Consider the following 25,158-nt stretch of genomic DNA (forward strand, 5'->3'; position numbering starts at 1 on the left):
AACAATTGTATATCCAACTTCAAAGTATATCTGAAACGCATATTAGCGATTCAAATCTTTTCATTAAGTTTGATATTAGTATTTGATGAAATGTGAACAATATTCACGGAATAGTTTGTTACATTCCTCATCATAATGATAGAAGAATAGCCAGTAGTAGAATTAAACACATGAATTATTGAAGCAAATTGTTGGTGATACAGCCAGATCTTATAGAGATAACCTCCCATCGCTCTTAAAATAAGTGAGCTTTCAATGGTGTTCAAATAAACCAGCCTAATTTCAAGATAGTAGAACATATATTAGGAACACTTTTGCAGTGACTGTAACCGATTGTAAAATCTCTAAAATCTATTTGAGACCTTTGAATATACAATAAAGCATTTCCAAAGGTACGAATTAATGAAAACAAAGGACGATGTTGAAAGTATCATGATTAACGTGTATTTTCTCCTTTGAAAACAGCAAAGCATGTGCTCTAAGCAGCGAGTAAGGTAGATTGGTACATAATGTGTACTAAATATGTAATCAAACAGAGATTATTGTAAAAACATAGCTAGAAATCTAACAAATATAAAGGAACACGTACAGGCAATCCCGTCCACAAATATTATTTACACTGCACTCACCAGGTAAATATTATTTACACTGCACTCACCAGGCAAGCTAACAGATCATTAGCTGACCCAGTGCACTTTTTCAAATATCAAATTATACCTTCTTTTTGCATGCGAAATCAAATGTTTATGAACTTTACAAATTGGTATGTTAACAAAACGAAAGGAGATGTCAACAAAAGTATAAATTTTCTAGGGGGAAAGCCAGGAGTTTACAGGTTACCATGGTTACCTAGCTTTCCAGACTATTGTGAGTAATCAGTATCAAGTATGATCGCACAATTATTATTTCTAGGATACATAATTTTCAAATAGCAATTTAAATAAATTTAAATAGCTTAAATAAATACTTATTCATATCAGTTTATTTAATGCATCGAAAAGTCAGTTTCAGTGTAGAGAAGTAATGCCAACTGAGTGGTAGTAAGAATTGTAATCGCTATCAGCCAGTGAGTAATTAACCAGCCGGTTAAAGAGCCAGTAACCAGCCGGTAAAAGAGCCAGTAACCAGCTATATTGGTGACCACTACAACACAGCTTTGTCCAGCGAAGGGTAAGTAAGATTGAACTCTAGCAGGACGTGAACGTCAGGGGTAGAAATAGAGTCCAGGTTTCCTAAACGTAGAAACTATCGACCTCTGAACCCTGAAGTGGGAGACGGTGAACATTTTATAATAGAGACAATAAAACAGTCAACGTTAATACTTAGTACTTAATCATGTTCATTGTTTATACTATTAAGTAATAGCATGACAAGTCCGTGACGCGGACTATTAAATATACGCGGTCGGTTCAGTTCAGTGCTCAGTTATCGACCGGATTTCGATCGCGCGTCGGCCGGCTACGCTGCACTCGACTCAGAATAGATCAGAGTTGAATTGCGCGCTAAGCTAAGATAGAAGAGCGCGCGCGTCGCGAAACATACTTCGCGCGATCCTGTCAGTAGGTAAATGCTTGCTTGTTTTAAAATCTGAGATATGTTTTCACTGAGTTAATCAAGGACAGAATCCGTAAAAAATAAAGCAAAATAGAGGAACCGGGAACGATTTGTATCATTCAATGTACTGTTTTACACTTTGACTATTGTCGCTGATTAGCCTGATTCTAAGTATTATGATAATAAAACACGTGATAATTCGTGTGGAGTAAAACCTTCTAAATTGTTAACTTAGGTATTATATCGTGTCTTGCGAACAAATACGTTAAAATATGAGATTTTAGCTGTAACAGGACTAATTCAACAGTAATTACAATATCTCACAATCGAATCTAATTGTTACCATGGTTACTGAGTAACCATGGCTACTTGTGTGTGTTACCATGGTTACTTAGTTACCATGGTTAATTGAGCAATAATTAGTACTGAAGCTTCGTAACGCAACACTGTGTAGCTTAACATTAATCACTGTGGTCGGCAGAAGATCCCACTTGTTGGAAATGTAACACTTGGTAGAGCAGATTCAGATTGAATATTAGATATAAACTTGTGCACGACAACCTAAATACTTTATTACATGCTAACTTTTGATAGAAATGTTAGCAAATCTTGTGTAATATCTTGTGTAATATCTTGTGTAATATCTTGTGCAATATCTTGTGCAATATCTTGTGCAATATCTTGTGCAATATCTTGTGCAATATCTTGTGCAATATCTTGTGTAATATCTTGTGTAATATCTTGTGCAATATCTTGTGCAATATCTTGTGCAATATCTTAGGTAACCATCGCACTCAGAAAACTCAGTATACCACCCAGTATTTGTGACGCAAGAAGGAATATGATAGCTATTACCATTTCATCGGAAACCGCCGCTAAAAGCAGGATAGCTTCGTGTGCGTGTGTCACTTGTTGCCATGGTAACCATGACTTATAATGGTAACCAGGGCTTATATTTGAACATCTGGTCACTCTGAGCTCTCTCTAACGTTTCACGAAGCTAATTCTCTGAGCAGTGTATATATACTGTATATAATATACAGTGTAGATAATGCTTTGAGGGGTAACTTGACAGAGCATCTAATATTGTGAGTAAAAAGTTTCCGTAAAACTGGAGCTATAGTTCAGTGTAGTAGCAGGCTCAGTGTTATAATTAGCAGCATCACTAAACTAGCCCACTAAGTAAGAAAACACATGGTCCGATGAGGCTTACAAACTAAAGGGTAGAAGTAGAAGTAGGGCCACCCTGTAGAAGTAGGGCCACCCTGTAGAAGTAGGTACATATACTACAAATAGGTTCACGTGTATTATCAGATAGTTTCATATGTTTTAGTAGTATGTTATAATACTATAAATTATTATACCTGTGCTTGGTTTGAGCGCCTCCTCGGGACTACTAGTTGACAAACCTTGTTACACTGCTCACTTACTTTATATTACTTTGTAAAGTGATTACACTGGATCCCTCATCAGACAACGTGTAGTAAGGGGAACTCCTTAATCGGTTATGTTATTTATAAACGGCAAATGTATTTTACTGTTATATTTATAAATATAGAATGAATCTTACTAGTGCTAAACGTATAGTTTATACACATTACACAAGTACGGATTCAACCTCAAATTGGCTATGTTTTAATACAATAGTTACTGACATGGGACACACTGTGAATCTCACGCTAGTAATTAACCAAACACTGCAATTAGTGATAATGGTAGTTTCCTTTCTTACCGATGTGTACAATGCACAGTAAATGTAAATACTATAGCGCACACAAGTTATAAGAATGAAAATGAAGCGAAATGTTAAAATTCTTGAGAAAATTCTAATTTCCCAGGAATTTGTACAAAGAGGCCTGCAGATAGAACACATGATCTGAAGACTCACGGGGTCTTAACCAGTTAAATTCATAAGCCACAATTTACCACAGCGATCATCAAGAACTCTAATTATTTATTTTAGGCTAGAGTTAACAAAATTTACTAAATTCCAGTGAGGACTGTTTATAAGCATGAAAATGTAAGTTGGTTTTGAGAACTGTTATAACATTATGTCACCAGTTACACACTCTCTCTCTCACACAGTGCAGTTACACCTCACAGTTCACACCCAGACAAGAGGCTAACAATTCACTTAGGTAATTTAGTAAGTTACACTCTCTCTAACACAGCAGTGTGTTATATAAGGTGTGTGTATAATATCCTGTTCTTGAGTAGACTTTGTACAGCCTGTAGAGTTGTAGACTCACTATAGTTATACTCACTATACTCACTATACTCCCTCCCTCCTTCCCTCCCTCCCTCCCTCCCTCCCTCCCTCCCTCCCTCCCTCCCTCCCTCCCTCCCTCCCTCCCTCCCTCCCTCCCTCCCTCCCTCCCTCCCTCCCTCCCTCCCTCCCTCCCTCCCTCCCTCCCTCCCTCCCTCCCTCCTTCCCTCCCTCCCTCCCTCCCTCCCTCCCTCCTTCCAGCCTGTACACTCACTATACTCACTACACTATAGACGTATTACAATCCCGGGCTAAATAATCACAAGCTACTCAATAGGAGGACAAATTGGGAGTAACTCGATAACATCCTCATTTGCAGGGCTTCCCTTACAGGAAAGCTGGTGTCACGTGATGAGAAGGAGTGATCTGAGTGGGTGGTCGAGGTGAGTGTGGGAACCATGGCAACACGTGACATGACCATACCACCACACTATTGGCTGGCTTGGTGAGCAGGGAGGTGCTGATTAGACTCACATCCAGATAACAGAGTGAGAGGGAACTTATCCTGCTCTGGCAGATAACTGGGAATATAACTGGGAATCCCCAACAGTTAGCACATGTTGAAAATATGAAACATGTCGAATGTCTGAAACAGATGCCGTATAATATAGTTTAAAAGCGCCAAGAATTCGGAAAGAATTTCTTCACATTTTTCAACATGTATTACAAAAAGAAATGTTGAAAAATAATAATTATGTGTGGATGATGCCGTACAAGACCATCTTGTTAAGTGAAATACAGCAGGCAATAGTTAAGGCACAATTATTTCACAAATATCTTATTATTGCCGCAAGATCGTCTGAAACGGACCGCTGATTGACAGAAAACCCTTCATCAAGTCTTTAAACTGTAGACTTATAAATCAAGTTCCTTAGTTTATACCTGGCCCTTGAATTGGCAAGGATGGCAAGGAATTGTTGATTGCTGGATCTATCCTATCTAAAACCTAAAACTAGATGAAGAAAAACCTTGCAATCTTATTATTGACAGATAATAATATATGACTCAAAATGATCATTTTGAGTCATTATGTTGAACCCGGTTGTAAGGTTGTCACGATTGAGCATGACAGATATTACACGCTGAACCATGTTTAATTAAAATAAGTAATCAGACCATAGGTGGAAATGACAATAATGACACTTAACAGTCCCACACTATTGTGCAACTTTCTGAAATGCTTTGTTGCTGGTATCTACAATAATTATAATACTATTTAATGTATGTATATAATAATATTATAATACCTTTATTTTAATCGACTTTTTAAATCATTACACCTTATCAGTCTACCAATGAGATTGCAGTTATCAAAAACATAACAGTTTGCACAGCTCCCCCTCAAAAGTTGATGAGCTTATCTTCAAGTATAGATGTGTAATTCAGTGTAGTAATGATTTTTAATTAGATTATAAAAATACACTCAATGTACTTAATTGATTATGTGATACTCCAAAAGTAACCTCTACAGAAAAACTGCGAACTGCGAGACAAGGATTACATATATGGAGATCAGACTTAGAAGTTAAGAAGTAGTTCGAGTAAATTTCTATATTATAAATTATTTATAGATTTGTTAATGTATTGTGTAATAATGTTACTCTCAAACTCTCCCCTCACCCCTTCTCACCCTCTCTTCCTCACTTTCAAACTCTCCCCTCACCCCTTCTCACCCTCTCTTCCTCACTTCCCCTCACCCCTTCTCACCCTCTCTTCCTTCACTCTCTTCCTCTCCCCTCACCCCTTCTCACCCTCTCTTCCTCACTTTCAAACTCTCCCCTCACCCCTTCTCACCCTCTCTTCCTCACTCTCTTCCTCTCCCCTCACCCCTTCTCACCCTCTCTTCCTCACTTTAAAACTCTCCCCTCACCCCTTCTCACCCTCTCTTCCTCACTTTCAAACTCTCCCCTCACCCCTTCTCACCCTCTCTTCCTCACTCTCTTCCTCTCCCCTCACCCCTTCTCACCCTCTCTTCCTCACTTTAAAACTCTCCCCTCACCCCTTCTCACCCTCTCTTCCTCACTTTCAAACTCTCCCCTCACCCCTTCTCACCCTCTCTTAATGTACACTAGTACACTAGTCGTTACTTGACTATGTAATATTAAGTGCACAGTATTGCACGGTAGTATTGCAATGAAGGAGGTTCACTTCAACGCAGTGCTACTCTCACACCTGAGTCATGTCTGTCAATTCACACCACGTGTCATGACGTCATACACCACGTGTCATGATGTCATACCACGTGCCTATATGATAGCATATTCCCAAATATTTTACGGTTATATAGAGCGGAACAGTCTACGTAATAAACTTCACTATCCAGGAAGCAGGCTCCAAGTGGAATATGGTCAGGCTTCTTGGATACTGGCGATTGGTTATGGCCAATACTGGAAATATTCAAAAATATATCAGTCAGAAAATAGAGAGTGTTTGAGATGTGAGCGGATTAAATCATAAACAACTATTTCCCTACTGTGTCTGTATACTGTTATATACTGTACTACTATAATACTGTGCTACTGTATACTGTACTACTATAGAATTAATAAGAATACTTTTCTGTTGTGAGAAATGTCAGAAGAGAGTATTCGTTTTGTGGCAATTAGTGAGCTCTGTTATCAGCTGTTGTAACAGTGCAGACAGATATCAAATCATATTCTTCTGCCCAAAAGAAGACTTGTGCAGCTGCTTTTACGCCTAACAATATATTATGCACTGTAGAAAAGACATTAGCCGAAGATGACAACAGAAGCAGGAACGTCGTTATCTATTGAATAAGCGAATCCGACAAAGTTCTCGGCGAGATTAACGAGAAAGCTGCATTAAGTGACTATTGTGATTAAGTGATTAAGTGACTATTGTTGAGTTGATTATACACCTTACAGTCGAGGTCAACAGTTTATTCGATTATCATTTTATACGTTATAATTGGACGAGTTTCTTAGAAGCGGGTAATAAATATATTAAATCACCGGTACTGTACAGCTTGTATAATCTCTATATTCTACAATATATCCCGTATATAAAGAGGGAGTCGTTTAGATAGAGATTAATAAGATCTTTAACATGTAACTTTCCGGTTTTAATATCAAAGTATTAGCGGTGAACTAACTTATATACGGAAAAGTTTGAGAACTGCGAATAATACGACATTTTAAAAGGAATTGCACCATAATGTCACGTAAATATTATTTAGTGAACACGTTATAGCGAGGGTAACACAGAACGTGTGACTATAGAGTTCTATCATAGTTTAATTAGAAGATAATAAGATACCAATATACCTCCATATTCAGGGTAGTTACAGGGAACACTGGGGGAGCAGGTTACTATCGTTATAATAATATGCGCATAATATTACTCAACGTGTGGCAACTACATTTTAGATCACGCAAAACATGCATCTGATCAAGATATGGGTTGTTTTCTAAATGTACTCGTAACATATTATAATAAGCTTATAAATGTAACTTAGTAGTAGTAGTAACTTACACTTATATTACTACTTATATTAGTACTCCAGGAGCAGGGATATGCTGCTGCTACTGGAGTACTGTTAAACTTTAATATATAATTATTATAATACCAACATTACACCCTACTGGTATTCTGTGCAGAGAGAGAGATCAGTGTCTTTACACTGCGCTCTCATTGCATGTACACATATTCAGAGGGTTGCCTCGACCAATGGCAGCAGCGCCAGCAGAGTACTTGGCCAATCAGAAGGAGTAGATTAGGACACGTGACAGCGATTAGCCCATTAAGACACTAGCAGCAGTGTCACGTGACACGCATCCTTTAGTCACGTGACACAGGGCTAGGTCACGTGACTCGACCTTCTGTTCCTTGTTTCGGTTAATGGACAACATCCTACAAACGTAAGGCATTATGCCGCTTTATTGTCGTTGCCGTGGTAACATGCGATATGCAGGAGTGTGCACGTGGTTAAAATTCCAATGGTGAAATATCACGTGACCTGCTTGTATACTTCCCGCGCTGAAAGACATGTGACAAAGCTTCACACCCTAGCATCACGTGGGCACACAGCAGCACGTGCACACTCTGCTGCCTCCTATTGGCCCGCTCAGAGATCCGTGTGATCTAAACGTATGTACGGGATTACTAAACAGCAGCCGACTACTGATTTGAGTAAATGTGGGCACACAGCTTTACACAGCATGCAGTATGTGTACACTTCTTTTACAATGGCTGGAAATGTACCTTCTGGTTTCTAACAATAGCCCACCAGCAGATCCTTCATCCCAGAGAGTTGAACTATTAGCCTCCCCGCTTCTAGCAGTATATTACACCAGCCTCACAAAGAACACATTTGCCGTGTCACTCCTGCACAAAGCCTCTTACAAGTCACCACAAATGTGCTCCTTCATAAACACAAATGTGCGGGAATTATTCCATATACAGGAGCTCTTCCCTGTTTGGTGAAATGACAGCAGGGCTACGGAGAGCTACTGCTATCAGCCAGACTACCTAACCTCTGGTACCTTCTTCTAACTAGTCTTCTTCTAACTAGTCTTATACACTAGTTACCTAACCTCTGGTACCTTCTTCTAACTAGTAGCATACACTAGTTACATAACCTCTGGTACCTTCTTCTAACTAGTAGCATACACTAGTTACATAACCTCTGGTACCTTCTTCTAACTAGTAGCATACACTAGTTACCTAACCTCTGGTACCTTCTTCTAACTAGTAGCATACACTAGTTACCTAACCTCTGGTACCTTCTTCTAACTAGTCTTCTTCTAACTAGTCTTACACACTAGTTACCTAACCTCTGGTACCTTCTTCTAACTAGTACCTTCTTCTAACTAGTCTTACACACTAGTTACCTAGTAACTAGTGTGTAATAGTGGTGGAGTCTACCTGGTGGAACACAGAGTAGGACTGGAGTCTACCTGGTGGAACACAGAGTAGGACTGGAGTCTACCTGGTGGAACACAGAGTAGGACTGGAATCTACCTGGTGGAACACAGAGTAGGACTGGAGTCTACCTGGTGGAACACAGAGTAGGACTGGAGTCTACCTGGTGGAACACAGAGTAGGACTGGAGTCTACATGGTGGAACACAGAGTAGGACTGGAGTCTACCTGGTGGAACACAGAGTAGGACTGGAGTCTACCTGGTGGAACACAGAGTAGGACTGGAGTGCGCTGTAAAAGGTAAACTACTAGGTAACCCTGGTAACCCTGACACTATATCTATATTCAGAGCTCAGACTTGTCAACAGGAATTACTTGTAATAATTCCTCCTACACTCAACTATCATACACTCCTACTCGAAAGTGTTGGACTTACACGCCACAAATTCTTGCCGGAGTACTTATACGTACTGCGTTAGTGGGTCAATACAACTGTTTAACTTTTAAGTCTTTATAAATCATACACTGATAACTGGGTGTAGAGTGTTAAATACCAGTTGTCCTAGGGCTAGTAAAAGATTTTCACATTCTTTTATTCTCGGATAATCTGTTTTTAAACTTTTTCTAAAAACTGTTTTCAAGACTTCGACTCCCCCTCCCATTATTTTTAAAATCTCACTAATACATTTTATCTTTTGAATCTCAGTAATATGTTTTATCATGAAAGTGTCCAAGTAAAGCAACATACTGCATAATTTGATATTTTGATATTAATATTTGTTCATAAATTCTGAACTGAAATAGTGTGCATTATCTTGATATTTCCATATTAAATCTCGCTTGAAAGTAGAATCTTACTATATTATATATAAAGCGAGACGATATATATACAGGGGGGGGGGGGGCCAAAAAGTCAGTACCCATACGTTGGCCTTAATAGCTCAGTCACTGAGTGCCCTATTGAAATAATTATTTCTGGTATGACTTACTACTACCATTGGTTCGAGGAATTTGTCAAATCGAAAAATATTCGTGTTCATTTTTTGCAAATGAAGGTTTATTTTCGCATTTATTTGATAGTTTGGATAGTCGGATCGAGCCAAATTTTATTGAATGGTGTTTGGCCATTTAAATTACGTTTGTCTTGAAAAAATGAGAGTTCTAGCTTCTCAGATGACCGAGATATGAAGCATAACGAGTTTGTTTATTACGTGTGATCAGGTGATTGGATTGAGGCTAGATCCGCATTATGGGAATCGTGCAGAGAGCCCAATTACGGTGGGGTAATTGGGTAATCATTGAGTACCTAATCAATTTTGCTAACGAGATAAACAAATTACTTGATAACTTCGTCATTTTAAATCCTTTTCGCACCATCTTTTCAGATTATATTCCGGATTAAATGACCTATTGCAATATGTTACAACGGAATCTCTAACATGTTCACAAACACGAGTACAAGCAATTCAATGTTAATTGGGTGTGGCCCCCAAAATTTGAATTTTCAAATTTTGGTGACGGAATCCTCGAACAAGTAGGTACAGTATGCCATCTGCAAAGCAACAACTCTCAAATATAAAACACGGCGGTGGTATAAGACCCAACGACCAACGTATGGGTACTGACTTTTGCCCCCCCCCCCCCCCCTGTATATATATATAGTATATATCTGTTACTATTTTACTGACACCACGACTTCAATTTGAAGACTTTCCTAAAACCGTAGGAGATATACTTTTGAAACTTTTTTGGCTGGGTCGAATGATTTTATGGCCTTTTGGTCAATATGAAGAAATACAAAATTGGCCAAGGAATAAAAGATTTAGGTCCCGAAAAATGGACCCCCAGGTGGTGTCAAAATCACAAATTAAATAGATAAGATTATCTAATGACATTAGAAAATTAAATGATTAAATATACATTAAATGATTAAATATACATTGTATATTTGATCATTTAATTTTCGAATGGAATTTTACCAAATTAAAACCTAGTGTGTGTGTTTGAGCGATTTGTACAACATTTCTGTAATGTTTCAAATTATATTCAAATGTTCAAAAAATGTATTAACGTCTTTTGACACCACTTTAGAGAATCACAGATTCCTGCTTGTGACTTAAATATATATCTTCGTTGGGTATATTATAATGTCAATTGTCGAAGCATGTAATAAATGTTAGAATTTATTTATTATTTCTATACTAAAATAAGATTGTACAGTAAAATTGCAGGCGCACTAAACTGTTATTAAAGAGCTAAGATAATGTTTTACCTGTCTCCGTTTATAAGATGATGCAACTCTTCTTTTCAATGAAAGGGTTATTGCGCTTGTCCCCCGGCGACAGTAGAGGATCTGGCGTTTGTTGAGTGTACTCAATTAACCTGAACAGTGAAAAACTTAGAGGTGCTTTACTCTACAATAATTCGTCTGATAATTACAGATGCAGAGGCAATATCAACAATTGCGCAAGTGAATTTTTGGAAGGCGATGATTTTTTAGCCGATGCAAGGATCAATGCACTTTTAAGGGGGCCGGGGGGGTCTTCATCAAAATTCTCTCGAAATTGTTTTTATAATTGTTTCTGATAGAGGGGAGTGATATCTATCAGCTGCTTTTGGTCCCATGGAGAAATATTGTTCCTAGCCGAAATTATCGCTGGTCAAAGGTCAGCGCTCATATGTAATTGTATTGCGCGAGCGATTTTCAATCGCGCGTCCTGAAAATCGAGTCTAAAAATCTATCTTCTCCTACATTTTTTGAGCAATAACCCTGAAACTTTCAGGATATGTTCTAGGGATCATTTAGAAGAGAAGTATCGAGCCAAATTTTGAGATAGGCCTCAGAAAATTTTTAAATCGATTTTGAAAATCTTGGACCTGGAAAAATCGTCAAAAAATGAGGTCCAAGATTTTCAAAATCGAATTAAAAATTTTCTGAGGCCTATCTCAAAATTCGGCTTGATACTTCTCTTCTAAATGATCCTTAGAACATATCCTGAAAGTTTCAGGGTGATTGCTTCAAAAAATGTAGGAGAAGATAGATTTTTAGACTCGATTTTCAGGACGCGCGATTGAAAATCGCTCGCGCGATACAATTACTCATGAGCGCTGACCTTTGACCAGCGATAATTTCGGCTAGGAACAATATTTTTCCATGGGACCAAAAGCAGCTGATAGATATCACTCCCCTCTATCAGAAACAACTATAAAATCAATTTCGAGGGAATTTTGATGAAGACCCCCCCCCCCCCCCCGGCCCCCTTAAGTCATCTGATATTAGACTGTGATAACTGTGATCAACGACATAAAAACAAGAGGCAGTCTAGTGCAGTCCCAGCCAAAATGCCCAAATTTAGTCTCACAATTTCCAGATCACAATCACGAAGTTATGGTCCCAAAGCAAAGGTTCAAAGTCGTAAATAATAAATAATATAGTTCTAAAATATCCAAAAACTAAGATTCCTCATCCCACCCCATCATTTATTATGTTTTCCTTTTTTAAATTGTGTTTTCCTATCTAACGTTTATCTCTGTGATAAATTATCTTTGTGGTCATTTTAATTAACCGTCACTAATGAAGGCACTAAATTTTAGAAAGCTAAAAAACAAACAGTTGACGATACAGAAATGTGTGAGGAACTCACAACTTGATAGCTTCTGATACTAGTATTCTGTTAACACTAGCTTCTCTACGTAGCTGCTCGTTAGCTTTTTTACACCGCTCTATCTTTGCATTATAATCCATAGCGACTTTAACTTGGTAACTTAGCTGTTGAAAGAGGTTTATCGATTTAGATGAATTCTCAGGATGCACAAGATACAAGTATTATAAGTAGTACATTGGTGAAATCAAGAGTTTCAGGTATTGTAAATGTTCATAGAATAAATACATAGTAAATAGGCAGCAAATCAAGGAAATATTGTGGGATATATATAGACAATATAAACTGCGTGACTAGCAGAAATGTGGGCAGTTGCAAAATATATCTGTGGACCGCCCCGCTAAAATTTTAGCAGGGGAAGTGGGGGCAGTTGCCACTGAATGTGGGTTTTGGTTAATAATTTCACTATTTAAAAGATGTCTGCAGCGTTTTTAGCACAAGTTTTGAAAAAAACTTCAAATTGGGGAAGGGGAAGTTGTGAGGGTGGCACAAAGGTATATTACGTGTCATTTAGTATCAATCAAAGCAAGCAAAACAATATCTTAAATAGAACCTATCCTTATTTTCTCTTGAAATTGTTGTTTTCTTTTGGTTTGATGTCTTAGGGGATTTGGAGTAACTAGAGAGGGACTGGTGCAGGTGTGCATATAATTTTTACAAAAATACATCAAGAAGATTCAAGGGTGATACGGGATTGGAGGGTGCAGACCGTGAGGACCCACCCTTGCCTACTGAATTCTTGATCGGATAGATCCTATGCGAACTCAGTTGTTTATACTCCAAGTCCGTTTGTTAAAAACTTATTTTTTTAGTAGCACAATTATGAATATGTACGACTTAATAAATGTGAGCTGCTGCAATCTATGGTAGTCATGATAGCATGAAAACGTTGTATCTCGAGGCCACCCACTTATGATTCGACTAGTTTCAGCTTTTTATGGCCATCCACAAGTGAGCATCACCTAGCAGATTGGAAAATGTGCTAACAAATAATTATTTCTAATATGTTTTATCATCCAAATACATTTCTAGGTACACAAAGAAACAGCTGTACGAAACCATTTATATTATGTGCCCCATATTAGAATCATAGTATAGCAATTTTTGTTACTTACTAAAAAACATCATTGTCCAACCAACATGAACATTACTGTCCGACCACAGTGAATGAAAACATTTTCAAAATTTGATTATTTATTGCTAAAAATTCATAATTTTAACTCAAAAAGTCAAAAATTTCCTGGGGTCTCCGACAATCAAATGGAAAAAAATATGTATTTAAATTATTTTTCTATTTACTGCAATGATATTTTGTAGACACTTGTGATGATGTTATGTCATAATCTTTACTTACTTACTTATTTGTATTATTGTAGCGCAATGCGTTACTACATACTAGGCCGCACCATCTACAACAATTACTGAATCATCTGCATCCATCCATAAAGTGATTTACAAAATTACACCTAATCCTCGTGTTATGTCTTGGTTGTATCACGTGGTGACCCCCTCTGTCGCTTCACTGTAGAGTTTCGACGATACAGGGGAGCCGCGCACTCGTGTGCGGCGGGTCATACAACGTATGACAATGTCTTGGTTATGTCTCGGTGTTCACATAAACGATACTTGGCGGTTGAACTGTGGTGTCTGACGTTTGCAGCTAGATTGGACTCTGATATTATGTAAATTTAGCAAATTTGTATACAGTATAGTGTATAATTTTTTTAGTGTTTATCATACTCTGCAACTTGGTAGCGCAGCTGACACAAAAACTAAATGTTGGCATGGCTTGTTCATAACTTAGTAAATAACACGCACTCCGATAAAAGCCGTCTGGAGAAACTCCGCAAAATGTTCATTAGTGAAACAAATTTTAGTAAAACAAATTTAAAATTTTATCCTTTATTTTACAATCATAATATAATAATATTTATAAGCCTCCGTTTTGAAAGTTTAAATTTTAATATACCCAGGAAACCTTACTGGCCAACGGGCGCGCCATCAATATGATAATTTCGACACTGCTGAAGTCGCCGCGCGTGTCTGTCATGTAAATAGCCATTGCAATCCATGTTTGGATCGCGCGCGCATAGAGATTATGTCAATTACAGTATCAATTCGATCGAAATGTATTTAAAATCATTGAATAATGATAGTAAAAATTTAATATTCAAAAGTATTTTTGAATTTTTAGTTTTCGTTCGAAAATGATAGTAAAAATTTAATATTCAAAAGTATTTTTGAATTTTTAGTTTTCGTTCGATAAAACAGATTTTACAGCTCAAAAACAGAATTTTCAACTTTTAAAAAGTAATTCTTTACGCCGCGCTGATATGTATTACTGTACTAATTTGCGCTCTTATTTAGTGAACTATGTCCGCAGTAACTTGGACCCATTACATCGAATTAATCTAAATCCAAAAATTTATGAAAAACTATTTAATAACAAACAAATCCATGGTGAATAACTGTTGGAATACACCAAAGTAAAATAAGTGTCTTGATAATAAAGCTTGAAAATGTAGTTGAAACGACAGCGAAATTTATATAATTCTTTTGATTTGTCAACAGATTAGCTGATCTCATAGCCAGAAAGAGGAAGAAAGATTTCCTGATCCTCTTGATTGATTTCAAAGACAGTTTAGTATAGTCCAGTCATTTAAGGACAGCTGCCTGCAAATCTTCAGATACTCACGAAACTTTGCACAGACCTTCCCAAAGGTATGAATAAACGATTTTCGGTTGGAGACATTTTTTTTACCGTGGGCAAAACCCAGGAGGTCCACGCCCATATTGACCCAATAACGTAACTGACCCCTTGTTTCTGAAGGTCGTAGAGACTTCAAAATAAGCTTAAACGAAGCCGCATATGCATGTTTATATAAAAGTTATTGATCAACACATGGCCTAAAATCCTTACTTTTCGAGAAATTCGCCAAAAAACCATTTTGGGCGTGGCGCTGAGCCCATTTTACCAACTTTTGATAGGATTGTGATAGAGTCTTTGGAGGGAGTGCAAAAGAACCGCAATTGGCATATTTATATATGACTTACAAAGAAACATATGCCTTAAAGTGCTTGCTTTTTCAGTTATTGGCGAAAAACTGATTTTCGGTTCCAGAAATCATGCAAAAATATGGGTATCTGGTATATTGGGCTATGAAGGCCCTAGAGATTTTTGAATTAGTGCAAATTGTGCAGAATGGCCATGTTTATATACAACTTATGAAGCAACATGCACCCTAAAATGCTTACTTTTCGAGTTATTTGGGGAAAAAACAGAGAAAATTTGCACAAAATAGAGCAAACTTGGTTATATCAGCCATTTTTGCCTCCCGTTCTATGTTAATAACTCGAAAAGTAAGCATTTTAGGGTGCATGTTGCTTCATAAGTTGTATATAAACATGGCCATTCTGCACAATTTGCACTTATTCAAAAATCTCTAGGGCCTTCATAGCTCAATATACCACATACCCATAGTTTTGCATGATTTCTGGAACCGAAAATCAGTTTTTCGCCAATAACTGAAAAAGCAAGCACTTTAAGGCATATGTTTCTTCGTAAGTCATATATCAATATGCCAATTGCGGTTCTTTTGCATTCCCTCCAAAGACTCTATCACAATCCTATCAAAAGTTAGTTAAATGGGCTCAGCGCCACGCCCAAAATGGATTTTGGCGAATTTCTCGAAAAGTAAGGATTTTAGGCCATGTGTTGATCAATAACTCTTATATAAACATGCATATGCGGCTTCGTTTAAGCTTATTTTGAAGTCTCTACGACCTTCAGAAACAAGGGGTCAGTTACGTTATTGGGTCAATATGGGCGTGGCCCTCCTGGGTTTTGCCCACGGTAAAAAAAAAGTCTCCAACCGAAAATTGTTTATTCATACCTTTGGGAAGGTCTGTGCAAAGTTTCGTGAGTATCTGAAAATTTGCAGGTACACCTCCATAAATGTCCATAAATGACTGGACTAGTAAGTTAAAACAATTCGGTACAATAGCCAAATTTCTATTTAAAAAACCTTATCAAACTTCCCAGTGGAATAAAAATTTATAAAACGCTTTTTTGCCACGTAAGAATGAAACCAAAAATAGATATGGATAAATATGTTAAAAGGAAATAATGAAAATAAAGAGCAAAGAGTAGTAAAAATGTAATTGCTGCATATCGTTAGTTTGACAACAAACTCGTCCAGTTTAATTCGAGATAGCGCTCGATTTTTGATATATACGTAATGTCGGATTATTTAAATGTACGTGATGATAAATTTGCGCAGCGTGTATTTTACTATGTATTATTATTTCATATCCAAATATAAATGCAATTGCAATTGCAATTTTTGTGTGCAGAAATACAACTATTTTTAATTTGATATAATATTTATATAAAAACAATTCAACTAAATAAAGCAACGTTTATTTTTAGTATAAAATATTGCTCTAACCAGAGCCCTCTCGCTTGCAGTAGCGCGTGACCGCCGAAGCTTATATTCTACTTGTGAAACAAGCGCGAAAACAACAATTTATAATATGTTATACATTATAGCAATATTATAAAGAAAAAACTTTTAAATACGCAATTAAACCAATATTTACGGTTACTTAATTTGCTATTTTATTGTTTGCTCTACTTTAACGGGTGATACTCGTAAAATATCTGTTCCATATATTGTATATATATATATATATTCAGATTTTTCGTTTTCGATATTGCAAATTTTTAATAAATCATGTTCAGATTATGGTGATAATGGATGTAAAGGTACTTCAACCGAATTAACAATCCAACCGTGTGTATGACGTGTCCCAGTAGCCAATCATAATATATGTATTTCTACCGGTGGCACATACTGGATGGCGGTTAGATGAGTACACTACTCTCACAAGCATCTCGAGTCTCTCGGTGATCCTGCCTCCACACCACACTCAGTCTGGACTCCCTTCCGGCCGACCGAACTATTTTCCTAATATCTCCTAATATAACTTTGATCGAACAAGCCTAAATTCATGATGCATATAAACTTGATTTGAGACAGAAATTTTAGACAATTTATCTGCTTACGTGTAATTTCAAACTCTTATCAGTTACCATGTCTTTTATCTAATTTTTATCAGCAGATTTATAAATCTGCTGTTCATTTGTAGTTATTACCTTGCTAGTTATGAGTAAATTTTTGCCTTCCATCAATTGAGTGCAGCTTTCAGTTTTAAAATTTTCAGTTTATTCAGATTTTTCGTTTTCGATATTGCAAATTTTTAATAAATCATGTTCAGATTATGGTGATAATGGATGTAAAGGTACTTCAACCGAATTAACAATCCAACCGTGTGTATGACGTGTCCCAGTAGCCAATCATAATATATATATATATATATATATATATATATATATATATATATACAGGACCGTCGACGAGTCCAACTCGGTACTCGGCGCGCGTCCTGGTAGGTTGTAAACCTACAAGCTCTACTTGCTCTACTTTGGAGGACTTCGCCGCTTCGACGCGCCGCGCAAACTAGTATTCTTGCTTCGCACCGAAGATCGTTTTCGCAGAGCAACAATCTGAAAGGGTTGACATCGTCAATCAAGCTCTACTCCTCTCACGTATGCAAGAAGCTCAAAAAAGCGCCGCGCATTGGGGCTGGCGTACAAGGCCGGTAATATTTACGGGTGCAAGTTACAATTGTAAAATATTTGTTTGAAATAAAAACAATAATCAATAAGCCAAATTGCGAAAATAAAGTAACTAATCTTTAAAAGTTTATAGGTGGGTACGTCCTTAACAAACAAGAATTCTTTGATGCCCTCTCACTCAGATATAATCTTACACTGTCTACAGCTAACAGAAGTCCCCTATGTGTATGTGCAGTGGCGTAACGAAAGGCCCTGCTGACCCCGCTGTGCAGGGGGGCGCCGTCTTAGGGGGGCGCCAAATCGTCGTTTGAATGTGGGACAATTTCGAAAATTTAACTAAAGTACTAGCAAAACTGCGCGTTTTGCTCTAGATACACACTTTTTTAGAGATTTTACCGGCGTATTCTTTAAAATCACTTAATTTGTTCAATTTAAGGGAGGGGCACGAAAAGGGGAGGGGGCGCCAACAGGGGGGCGCCTTTTTCGGCAGGGGGGCGCCAACAGGCAACGTTACGCCACTGTGTATGTGGAAATCAAAATCATATCAACCATACTCTAACCTGCAAAATCGGAGGCTACGCTTCACTTAGACACAATTCACTAAGAGATACAATAGCTGAACTCCTAACCACTGTTTGCAAAGACGTTATATGGAACAGATATTTGTGATTAAAAGCTCCAAACCATTATCTTTGACCATATCTTCTAGGGACATTTCAATTGCAACTGTTTTGTAGTCTCCACCCAAGACCCCAATAACCGTAGGAGCTTGTTTCTTCACCGCGACATCTGTTCCTAACTCCCAGACTTTAATCTCCTTTTTCCATGCTCCATAATCCTCACCAATCCTAGGAGGGCTTTGCTTTGACATTTTCACACTTCCTGCAACCACTGTTTACCTTAGGTATTGGTACCAGTAACTACACCGTTGTTATATTGATTGAAATAAATTTTCGTGCACATACAGAATGAATGGTTAATAATTTAATATATATGTAGACCAAGGTCTGTGCACGGGATGCTTCCTGGAAGAATCCAGTTCTTTTAGCGGGGCACCCTACCTAAAGCCAAATTGAGATATAATAATCATATTCCTAAGAGATAATCAGAAATCGAATACCAATCAAATAATATGAGTAGTAACCATATTTACTATGCAAAATGCCCCAACCACATAGTGTAAATTTATATAGAATTCAAATTCCATATCATCATTAAACCTCAATACCTAGTCAATATAATAGCCCAAGCAAAATTAAATAACTTCTTATATACCTTACTGTCATACTACAAATTAATTAAACATTTGAAATCTGTTGACCATAGAATAAATTCTAAGCCTAATGCAAGTGAAATAATTTAGATGCAATAATGAATGCCTAATGTGAGTATCATTTGTCAATGTCCTTGTAAAAACGTCTGTACAAGAGATATGAGTAACTAATATAGAAGAAAAAACAGGAAGTTGTCGTCTGTTGTAAAATAAATAAAATATCTAGAATATAAATTAGAATATAAAATAACATTCAGTCAATGTGTCGTCAATAAACTGTACAATTATCAAATGTTAAAACTGGGTGATACAGTCACCAAAAATAAATACTAAGTATGATAAGTTAATAAATTAAATGTGGTCTATAAAACTACCACTAAGTATAATAGGTCAATAAATTAAAAGTGGTTTATAAAACTACCACTGTGGGAACCCCTTCTCCAGTTAAAACATGTCAGTCATGTGCAAAATCAATCAGAATGGTAAGGTGGTAAAAAAGGGAATATGAAAAGGTAGTAAAGAATCGTATCAAGTCATACAGTATCAAGTCATACGCTTATACAGCAAAGCCCTGGGAAATACATAGTTAGTGATATAAAGCAACTTAACATTAAGGGTACTTACACTCTCCAATTTACAGAATGCTTGCTAGAGATAAAACAAAATATTATCAGACTATACATACAGCATGAGTAACTGGTGGATAAGCCTTCGGTAAAAACGGATCCGGAAAAGTCAATGCGGCACTCGGGTCCTTGGTATTGTCGTTGGTATATTGTCCATTATCTACGTTCTGCTTTCATAGTTTAAACAATAGTGAGTTCTAAATATACAGCTTTAAACCGATTAAGTATGAATGAATGAAATACCTGACAATCCGCACTCCTATAATTCAAAAGCATGAGTAACTCGTAGTGATGTATGATTTCTAGAAATTAAATTTGGCGCTCACAGGTCCTCGTGATCATGTGATCGCAGCATGAGGTTCTGTAAATGCGCAGGGCACCTTCAACCTTCAATTATTCACCTTACTGAGGCAGTCAACCAACGCGCGGCTTTATTTTTATGATATGATATGTTTTGATTGTTATTAATAAATACCAAAATTTAAATTTGTTTTCCTAAAATTTGTTTTCCTACTTCACCCTCAAGCCCAGTCCAACAGTGACAAGAGCATCTCACAGATGTACCAATCTCACGAGAAAAACAAAAAACGTGTGTACAATGACAGAGTCCTCAATGTTGAAAAGGCTACCTTCACGCCACTGGTGTTCAGTACTACAGGAGGAATGGCAACTGAGGCTTCACAGTTCTTAAAACATCTCGCTGAAAAGATCAGCCTAAAGAAAGGCCAACGATATTGTGATGTGATGTCATTTGTCAGACGCAGACTGCGTTTTGATCTACTCAGAACATGTATAATCTCTATCTCTATCGTACAGAGGTACGAGAACCCTTCCACCCACGGCAATAAGTGATTTGGACCTTAACCTGATCAACACTCTTAAACCCTAAAAGGTCATGGAGTGCTTGTTGGATGGGGGTCTAAACTGCTTTTTGTTGTGATGTGATTTAGTGGATTTTATATATTATTACAAAGGGTTTTATTTTTACCTCAGTTTTTAAATTTGTACCATTTTTACAGAATTATTATATAGGGTCATTGCTATATTATGTGTATATTGTTTGAATTTGAAAATATTCTGCTCAGAAGCTACTCTAAATGCGTTTACTGTACAGCAGTACTAGTGATGATGTTTAATGTTTATGTCATTATTCTTAATCTAATCTATCTAATCTAGTCTGACAATGTGTCTGAAATTGTGTTATTGATTTCCAATACCATTAGTTATCAAAGCTCACTTTACACGAATTCGAAATTACTTTTAAAGTAAGTTGTACGTATTCAAGATATCTAATTTACGTACACTTCCTATGCAATTTGTTTGTTATTTTCATCAGCTCAATGAGTGGGATTTCTTTTCTTCTAAGTCACCTTTTCATTTGGGATATAGAAATATAGGTAGTGTTTATTAGGTTTATCAGCAGTGGCGTAACGTTGCCTGTTAGCGCCCCCGCCGAAAAAGCGCCCCCCCGTTGGCGCCCCCTCCCCTTTTGGTGCCCCTCCCTAAAATTGAACACATTAGGTGATTTTAGAGGATACGCCGGTAAAGTGTGTATCTAGAGCAAAACGCACAGTTTTGCTAGTATCCAAGAAATACCATTATTTCACAGTATTCTTTACCTTTCCGATGGCTGATATTTCTTGCTAGGTGCCTTAGAAACTGAAGTGCCTCTGGTGCCGTTCCTCATGTACTGAAAATTAGTTGGGTGAAGGTGGCTTTTAAACATTCAGAACTCTTTGATTATATTCATGTTTTTGTTGTTCTCGTGTGCTAGATGCTCCTTTCACTTTTGGACTGTCCTTGACAATAAGGTACCCAGAGGCGTAACGTTGCATTTTGGGCCCCCTTGTTGGCGCCCCTCCCCTTTTAAAGTGTAACTGTAAAATTGGACAAATTAGGTGGTTGTAGAGGATATAATGCTGGTAAAATCTCTAAAAAAGTGTTAAGTTTTTTTAAAGTGTCTCACATTCAAACGACGATGTGGCGCCTCCCTAAGATGCCCCCCCCCCCCTCCACGCACAGCAGGGTCAGTGGGGCCCTACATTACGCCACTGGAAGTACCTATATCTGTGAATGCACTAGCGGCAACCTGAAAGATCTCACTGACATCTAGTCTTGCACTATCTTGGGGGGGGGGGCCAAGTGGATATTTGTAGATATTTGGATAATGTCATCCACTTTTTTTGTGAATTATCCATTACAATAATCTACAAATATCTACATTTATCTACAAAAAATGTATATCTCAAATATGTGCCCAGAAATTCTACTGAATTTTTTGAGAGAAATGTATAAATTTGTAGAATTTGTAGAATTTTCGTGAATTATCCATTGACAATAATCTACAAATATCTACATTTATCTACAAAAAATGTAATCTCAAATATGTGCCCAGAAATTCTACTGAATTTTTGGAGATAAATGTATAAATTTGTAGAATGTCATCCACTTTTTTCGTGGATTATCCATTCTACATTAATCTACAAATATCTACAAATATCCACTTGGCCCCCCCCCCCCCCCCTATCTTGTCTATTAGTGCAGTTTGATCGACTTAAACGTTCGGTCGATGACAAAAAGCTGTAGGGGGCAGAAAAAAAATCATGGCCTGACTTTGTTTTAGGACATTAGGTAAGTTTCGTCACTGCATAGCTATAGAGTAGCTGTGGCTCTGTTACAATGTCTCTCCTCACAAGTTTAGAAGGGAAAGTACGTGATGAGAATACAGTATCAATTACGTGCCTTCGCTATGAATAGTCAGTTTCAGATGAAATGGAATGTGAGGTATCTTCCTCACTTCAATGTGGAATGTGAGGTGTCTCCTTCACTTCAATCTGGAATGTGAGGTGTCTCGGGTCTCCTTCACTTTAATGTGGAATATGAGGTGTCTCCCTCACTTTAATGTAGAGTTTGAGGTGTCTCCTTCACTTTGCTGTGAAATGTGAGGTGTCTCCCTCACTCAAATGTAGAATTTGAGGTGTCTCCCTCACATTAATCAGTGGCGTAACAAAGGGCCCCGCTGGGGGGGGGGGGGGGGGGGGGCGCCGTCTTAGGGGGGCGCCAAATCGCCGTTTGAATGTGGGACAATTTCGAAAACTTAACTAAAGTACTAGCAAAACTGCGCGTTTTGCTCTAGATACACACTTTTTAGATATTTTACCGGCGTATCCTATAAAATCACATAATTTGTTAAATTTTAGGGAGGGGCATCAATGGGGGAGGGGGGCCATGGCCGGCCAACAGGGGGGCGCTTTTTTGGCGGAGGGGCGCCAACAGGCAAAGTTACGCCACTGACTTTAATGTGGAATTTGAGGTGTCTCCTTCACTTTGCTGTGGAATGTGAGGTGTCTCTGTCACTATAATATGGAATGTGAGGTGTCTCCTTCACTTCAATGTGGAATGTGAGGTGTCTCCTTTACTTTGCTGTGGAATGTAAGGTGTCTCCCTCACTTTAATGTGGAATTTGAGGTGTCTCCTTCCTTTTGCTGTGAAATGTGAGCTGTTTCCCTCACTTTAATGTGGAATTTGAGGTGTCCTCTTCACATCAATGTGGAATGTGAGGTGTGTCCTTTACTTTGCTGTGGAATTTGAGGTGTCTTTCTCACTTTAATGTGGAATTTAAGGTGTCTCCTTCCCTTTGCTGTGAAATGTGAGGTGTCTCCTTCACTTTAATGTGGAATTTGAGGTGTATCCTTCCCTTTGCTGTGAAATGTGAGGTGTCTCCCTCACTTTAATGTGGAATGTGAGTCACAATTTGAATTAATCTTAACCAGACAACATTGTTGTTGACACAAAAACAGTTCTATCTGCACAATCAATTTGAAATGAAAAGAAATGAAACGAAATTTCTGCTGTGCTGTAAGATTATTAGCAACTATGAAATCAGCATTACAATCCAGTTAGAAAATCTCGATGGTCTTGAATATCTGGCTGGCACTCTCGTTACTTCTTACCCTTACTCCCCCTCTCCCTTTCCTTCCATTTAACCAACCTTTCAACCTTACCATTGTCATTTAAATGGTCCTTTCAATTTACTTATTTATTAATGACCATTGGGCATAATATGATATGTTTATAATTTGTTTTATATTTTATTTGTACTGCTTTGTTGTGACCTATTAGACACTAGACAATTATATATTACAGCCATTCCTGTCGAAAAATTTACATATCTAATTATAACTGTGTTATTCTATTGTTTCATAATATCTATATTTTAGGCCGAAGTTAATAAGGTTTATTAGTAATTTAATTAAATTCTGGCATTATCCAAGAAGTCCAACTAATTAGAAGCCTTCAACTAGTTCGTGCACCAATCCCCAAACTACTTATGACATGATATGATGGTAAGCAGATCATATGAATGGTATCTTGGATGCAAATAGTTACGACTAGCATTATTTGACATGCTGGTTTATCCTGCTTCGCATACGAACCCAACCCTGGTCCCTGATATGACCATTGACGCCAGACAACAATTTATAATTTCTCCTCAATCTGTCCCATCCAAATGTAAACGACAGGACATGGAGTTCTTTGGAAGATTTTTTTCTGGAAAAAGAAGTCTCAGCATTTTATTATTCTCTCATATGGATGCTGCAGGTCTCTGGTCCATTGATTTCGTCTAGCTGACCGTAGAGTACCATGTCAGAGATTGAAACAGTCGTTGATGATGGTATTAATTTAAAATATTCCACAAACCACTGCTCCCAGTTAGCAATATTGGATGACTGCCGGTTTTTAAAATTTCCTCTTTTGGTATGAAACTTCATCTCTTACGATTCTTGTTTTGTTTGAGAACCATAATTTCTTTTCATGTTGGTGTCACCCTAGTTAGTTTGACACATTACAGAGCGGTTTTCTGAGCTCGGGGATGAGAGGGAGAGAGGATTGAGGAGTGAGTGGGGGGGGGGGGCGGGGTGTAGGCAGTGGGAGGGCATTATCTGATTCTTGAAATCACTTTTGAGTTCTGCTTATTTGATGTCTATGAAATAACCGAATATTTGATAACATACATATTAGGATTGCTGAAACCAGCTGTATAAATATTACTACTCTCGTAATCTAATGATATGTGCTGTGATCTATCATTTTCATCTCTGTGCTCAAATTTTCCCAGCTTCATTATTCTATCGTTTTTATATTATTGATTTATTTATTGCTTCACTTCTTACGTAGCTCCTAATTATTAACATGTATAAAAGTTATAAATTTGTAAACTAAATAATTTTCCCAATGCTCATGACTCCATGCGGACAG

The 25,158-nt window shown here is 37.5% G+C and overlaps 1 protein-coding gene and 1 long non-coding RNA gene across 2 annotated transcripts in view; both read right to left on the minus strand.

Annotated features, from left to right (window-relative positions):
• Positions 1-25,158, minus strand: part of LOC134816726 (arginine and glutamate-rich protein 1-A-like) — a 1,122,901-nt gene that overhangs the window by 533,144 nt on the left and 564,599 nt on the right. The gene's annotated exons all lie outside the window — the stretch shown is intronic.
• LOC134816546 (uncharacterized) lies at positions 176-12,471 on the minus strand. Its single transcript, XR_010160420.1, has 3 exons — positions 12,345-12,471; positions 10,973-11,082; positions 176-1,262 (listed from the first exon to the last, which is right to left on the minus strand). It is a non-coding gene; the product is annotated as an uncharacterized LOC134816546 (long non-coding RNA).

This window comes from Bolinopsis microptera, chromosome 6, assembly GCF_026151205.1.
Source record: "Bolinopsis microptera isolate Bmic1 chromosome 6, MBARI_Bmic_1.0, whole genome shotgun sequence".
Taxonomy (NCBI): Eukaryota; Metazoa; Ctenophora; class Tentaculata; order Lobata; family Bolinopsidae; genus Bolinopsis; species Bolinopsis microptera.